This window comes from Ictalurus furcatus, chromosome 20 (genome assembly GCF_023375685.1).
Source record: "Ictalurus furcatus strain D&B chromosome 20, Billie_1.0, whole genome shotgun sequence".
Lineage (NCBI taxonomy): Eukaryota > Metazoa > Chordata > Actinopteri > Siluriformes > Ictaluridae > Ictalurus > Ictalurus furcatus.
Window position 1 is genome coordinate 21,328,286 of NC_071274.1, and position 6,150 is coordinate 21,334,435.

Consider the following 6,150-nt stretch of genomic DNA (forward strand, 5'->3'; position numbering starts at 1 on the left):
TTTAATGATTTGATTCATTCTAACTGTGCACTCTATTTGATTTAGCGTTTTGATTCACCAATCAGAGTGACATATGCCAGGTAATTATTTAGATGTTAGGTGTCAAATGCTTAGACACAAACAGCCTTAATGTAGCGTGTAAGTGAAAATGTTTGAAAAAGGCTTGTGAATCAGTTCACTTATAGGAGTCGTTCAAAATGAACAAACAGTCCATGAGTCACTCGTGGACTGTTTATCATACCCTGACATGAGCCTGAATTATAAAACGGTCGGTTTTGCTTCATAGTCCCTAATTGTGCCTCTTGTTTATCATCGTTTGGTGTGACTCAACCATATTGAGTCATATAAAACAGTTATTACTAAATGAAGACCAGGTGTGTTGGCATAATGATTAGATATGATTGTACTGTTCTCCTTGGCAGTGTGAAAATGCTCCTTCACGTTCACAAAAGTTTGTGTTGCTAACTTCTACATGAATCTTGGCCTCAAACACTATATTTTTGACCCACAAGCACTGGGTCATGGATGATTACGGGGCCCTGTCGTTCTTACAATACTTAATCGGTAAAGTATTCGCATGGTTTTGTTTTTCTTAACTGCATCAGTCATTAGTCTTACATTTCCTCCAGAATGTTTATTGAGGTGAAACAGATCAAATAAATAAAGAAATAAACTATGCTGGATGCTATGGGCGGCGCTTCTTTGCTTGAGGGCGGGGCTAATTTCTGGGCTGTAAAACTTTACCGAAGAAACCCGTATCAGGTATCTATAAAATGATATAATTATTTTCTGTCTAGAAACAATTTTAAAAAATGACAAACTTCACCTTTAATAGAGCATCTGTTTGGACATGGCATCTGTTGTTGGAGTCCCTGAAGAGAAGAGTAACAGCTGTTGAGGAACCGAGGAGGTTCTGGAATATCATTCGGTCTTCTCCGACTAGCTGAACACCCACATGACATCATGAGCTGATCTGGAAACATACTCATAACAGTTAGAGAAATAAATAAATGGATTAAAATGTTACACAATATTCCCTTTACCCCAAATGTACTCGGTCAGTCAAGACATGCTCGGTGTCTCTTAACTTAACGACCGCAACGGACACGAGACACAGCCCAAAATGTATTTAATACAAAACTGATCCAATACTTATTTTGCTATATTAAGTGTTTATATTATTGTTTCATTCAAATCTAATCCATTTAGAGTATTTATCTAATACAAAATGTATCTAATATTTATTCTGCTACATTAAATTTCTATATTAATTCGTCTTCCTGGGCCAAACAACGACTTTTCCAACAAGCATGCAATGATTTAGACACGATATTAAACTAGAAGCTACTAGAATGAGCTATTCTTGCAAAACAACAACTTAACCTTTTCTACAATCCAGTTTATATCTTGCATACAACTGTAAGTCTGTAAGTTTCATTTATGTCTGAACTGTTCCTTTAAGCGTGTGGAAAGCTTGTGAGTCTGTTTGGAGCTGAAGGTGCAGCTGTAAAGTGAGGCGTGACAACACGAGGGAGGAAAAACCAAACACACAAGGCAGTCTAGTAAGCTGATTAAGAGGCACACCCAGAATAGAAGCAGAGTCTCTCTCTCTCTCTTTCTCTCTCTCTGTTTCTGACACACACACACATACCTGCACACACCCACACATTTCCAGGCCTTAATGTGATCCAACAAAACAACATTACAGAGCAAAAGAGATACCATTTTATGACCACGTGCCTCAATCAACATACGTTCTACAGTATATCCTGTCTTATACTCTACACGTCCCATGTACCGTTATATGTTATCAAATTTAGTGATAGGAATTATTTGCAGAAGAGTTCTTCTTCCGAATGACTCCTATAAGTGAGTCACACCAATTGATTCGCTACCATGAACAAATCACCAACAACAACAGAAAAAAGTCACTGAGTCATCTAGAAAATAAAATAAGCACAAACATAATTTCAAATCTTTGGGTGAAGTCTAAAATGTTGTTCGCAAACCATAAATGTAGATTAATATAGAGATTTACAGTTGGCTACACATTTCAGACTGGTGAATCGAATGAATCAAAACCTACACCGTGCAGGTCGCTTAAAAGGTTCATTCAAAGGAGTTGGCTTATCAATGATCAAATGTAAGGTTATTTATTTAAAGTAAGTTTTTCCAGTTCAATCAAATCATCAAATGAAAGGAAATGTATGGATAAATCAATGATGAATCAATTGATGTTTAGAATTACTCCATCTGCTGGTTGCATTGTGATCTTTATGCTCTTTTTATTAGTGATGTTTTTTTATTTTTCTTTAGCTGTTTTTTTTCATTATAGATTAATCCACTGTGCCTGGAGATGGAAACCAAACTGCACTGACCTTAGTTAAAAAGTTATTGAATATTTTAAAGTTGTTTATTAATTTATCTATTGCTGTGTCAGCTTCACGGTTCGATCCTGTACTCAGGGTACTATCTGTGCAGAGTTCCAAAAGTTCTCCCTATGTCTGCATAGGTTTCCTCCGGGTTCTCCGGTTTCCTCCCACCTTCCAAAAACTTACAGGTAGGTGGAATGGCTAAGTAAATAATAAATGATCTCTATTTGTCAATAAGCGTATGAATGTGTGCCATGGACTGGCGTCCCATCTGGGGCGAGTTCTCCCGTCTTGAATCCAATGTTTCCAGAATTTGGCTGACCAGGATAAAGTGCTTACTGCGGAAGAATGAAAGAATTAGTGATTTGCACAAATGAGGGACCCCTTCAAGCCTGGTCATGTGCAGCATTAACTGAACCCTGTGTAATTGTGCCCCCTGCTGGACACATTAACATACAACATACAAACTTTTCAGTGAGTGAGCTTTTCAGTAATGTTTATTTTTATTATTATTAGATTTTGAAGTAATCATGACATGATATATCTTCCCTACATATAACCTAACTTTGTGTTTCTTTATAAAATGACTATATCAGTAACATATGTTTCAGTAACAATGTTGTATTCATTCAGTAAGTAAGACCCACTTGTCTTTGCTTTTTCTCTTGTGTTGTTAGTTGTTTATAATTAAATTTTAGAAGTCCTTCATCAGTAGTGTGTGGTAAAGTACTTGATGTTGAAGCCATAACACTGCTTTCCAAACTGCTGAGAGTGTCATTTCATTGCTGCCATAGAAACTACTAGGAATGCAAACAAGCATGTCATTAATCATTCATGTTTTATCCGTTGCTGTTGGAAAATACCATGAGGTGAGAAATTCTGATGATGATATGAAGGTATTCAACGGACAACGAGCTGTATTTCTTTTCGTGTAGTTAGTGGTAAGGGAGGGTCAGGTACAGGAATGTTGTTTGTTGTAAACACTTGATATCACTTCTGGGAAAGTTGTCCACCAATCAACAACTGCAGAACTGACTGATGAAAGACTATATGGTGATTAAAACACACTGTGCATGAAAAAAACAAAACTTTCATGTCTGACTAAACACCAACAAGGGGACCAGCAGTGTAGGTGTGTGTAATAAGTAAGGAATAAAACACTTGGGGCATGTTGTTATTAAAAAAAAAAGATCGGAGCGGGGTGGGGGGTGTTAATATTTTTTCAATAATGTCTTGTTTTTCTCTTATATAATTACAATACGTAGTTTGCATGTTCTCCTGGGTACTCCGGTTTCCTCCTCCAGTCCAAAGACATGCATGGTAGGCTGATTAGCATGTCAAAATTGTCCGTTGTGTATGAATAGGTGTGGGATTGTGCCGTGCGATGGATTGGCACCCCGTCCAGGGTGTACACCGCCCTGTGCCCGATGCTCCGTGGGATAGGCTCCAGGTTCCCTGCGACCCTGTAGGATAAGCGGTATAGAAAATGGATGGATAATTACAAACAAGAATGACACATCATACTTTTTATCCATTTACAGTTACAGTTAATGTTGTGGAATGAAGAGAGAGAGACAGAGAGAATGTCTTGTGAGCTGTACTGTCTATTTTCTAAAAAATATATATATATATATATATATATATATATATATATATATATATAAATAATTGATGGTAGACTAGCTGTTGCCACACCATGTACCCTAATCCTGAAGGTCTGGCAAGGTTAGCCATCATTATTAAACCTCATTTGATGAGGCAAGTAACTGCAGCTCATGCATTCAAGGGCAATTAACACGCTCCCTGGCCATTTGCTCTCAGTGGCCGTATCCAATACAAGACGTCCCTCGAGGAGCAGCGTTGGTAGGCGAGGCTGAGGCTGCTAAACTGTTTGAGTGCTAACAAAAGGCGGATTGGTGTGTATGCGTGTGTGAGGACAACAAAGCCTGGAGAAAGAGCCTTAATAGTAGGGGGTGCTTTGTAAATCTGCCCCGGTGCCTCCCCAGAGCCCAGCCATCCCCATCCTGAGCCCCCTCGGCTCCATTGGCCACAGCTGCCTGTGTCTTTGTATTCAAGAGGCAAAATGGCCACCTGCATTTCAGTGGGATGGGAAAACAAAGCAACTCGGTGTGAGGAGAATGTAAAGTTTCACCAACAGTAGTTTAAAGTGGCTCATGAGTGTCTTATGAAAGAAGCAGATCGGTGTGAGTTCATGATCTAAGAAATTCAGATAATACAGAACAAAATGAATCACATTTTGCTTTTCACCACCCCCACCCCCACCCTTCACCACCCCCACCACCCCCATAGACTAATTATTTAATTATAAACGTGAATATACTTACCCTCAACTTTAAGTTTCTTCATGACAGGACACGTGCAGATCATCTACAATACAATAATATCGTGATAATCAGGTTCCTGATGATGTTATCATGGACACTCAGAGATGATCTCTCCCAGTCCTGCTTTTAATTTGCGAGGCAGCTGTAAAAGAAAGGCAGTATTATTGAGCTGCTTTTTTAAATAAAAACCTGTCCCGCAACACAGTGATCTCCCAAACAGCTTCTTTTAGATGTAGGCTTACTTGTAGCATTTATTACATTTTTAAATTTCATTATAATGAATATAATTTTGCAAGGGCTTTACAAGTCTATGGACTAGCTTTTCATTAAAAAAAACAAAAACAAATCAAACCACTTATATAGTTAAAGTAAAATCTGGATGGAACAATTTCCATTGGCTGTTTTATACATATTTCCGTTTTGCAAGACACAATAGCAACAAAACTGAGATAACCAGGAAGGCATCAGCCAAACATATCTGTCGTCCTTAATTAAAGAATCCTTACAAAAATGAACCGTGAGGATTTTGGACACGAAAATAATCAAAATGGTTTGTAAAGTTTCTAGTAAATATCATTGAAATTGACTAAACTTGTAATAGAATATGTATAGAGAAACACCTGGTTAAAGTATTAACGTGGGATTATTACGGCTACAGAATGTTTCACGTTTTACTGTAGTACACTGTGAGCTTTTGATTTCCATTCCATAAAAGACCGTACCACAGAGAAATACTGGATTAAGTTGAGGAGAAAACATTACAATTCCTAACTGCATGTCATTCAGATAGCAACCCATGGCAGTGCCACAGGAGCGACATAACAGTGTAACAGTACAAAGCCATATTAAAACCATATTCATGTCATATTAAGTACAGCGACTGCTCTTACAAGGCCATAACACAACTGTCCACAGTGTCATAATGAACACTGGATTAAACAGTGTTACCACAATACTGTATTAAAACCTTAGCAGGGTCATAATTTATCATCTTTTATAAAATAAAATAGAATTAGAATGTGTCTACGGAGCTACGTACACAATCAAACGTAAGGGGTTTTTGTAAGTGTACACGGCTTAATTATCTGATAACATGTTTATTCAGTTTCTTCTACTAATTACAAAATTTACACAAACCATACCTGCAAAAGAAGTCATTATGTATTGTGTCAGTGAAGCTTAAGCAGTACATTTGCATATTATATTATGTAAATAAGGCTTCAGGATTCTATTTTATTCTATTCTATTCTGTCATTGAAGCTTAAGCAGTGCATTTGCATATTATATTATGTAAATAAGGCTTCAGGATTCTATTCTATTAATGAAGCTTTAGCAGTGCATTTGCATATTATATTATGTAAATAAGGCTTCAGGATTCTATTCTATTTTATTCTATTCTGTGAACGAAGCTTAAGCAGCACATTTGCATATTA

The 6,150-nt window shown here is 37.3% G+C and overlaps 1 long non-coding RNA gene across 1 annotated transcript; it reads right to left on the reverse strand.

Moving 5' to 3' along the window:
* Positions 1–3,574: 3,574 nt before the first annotated feature.
* On the reverse strand, positions 3,575–5,941 carry LOC128624340 (uncharacterized). Its single transcript, XR_008388751.1, has 3 exons — positions 5,860–5,941; positions 4,718–4,859; positions 3,575–3,835 (listed from the first exon to the last, which is right to left on the reverse strand). It is a non-coding gene; the product is annotated as an uncharacterized LOC128624340 (long non-coding RNA).
* Between the last annotated feature and the right edge of the window lie 209 nt (positions 5,942–6,150).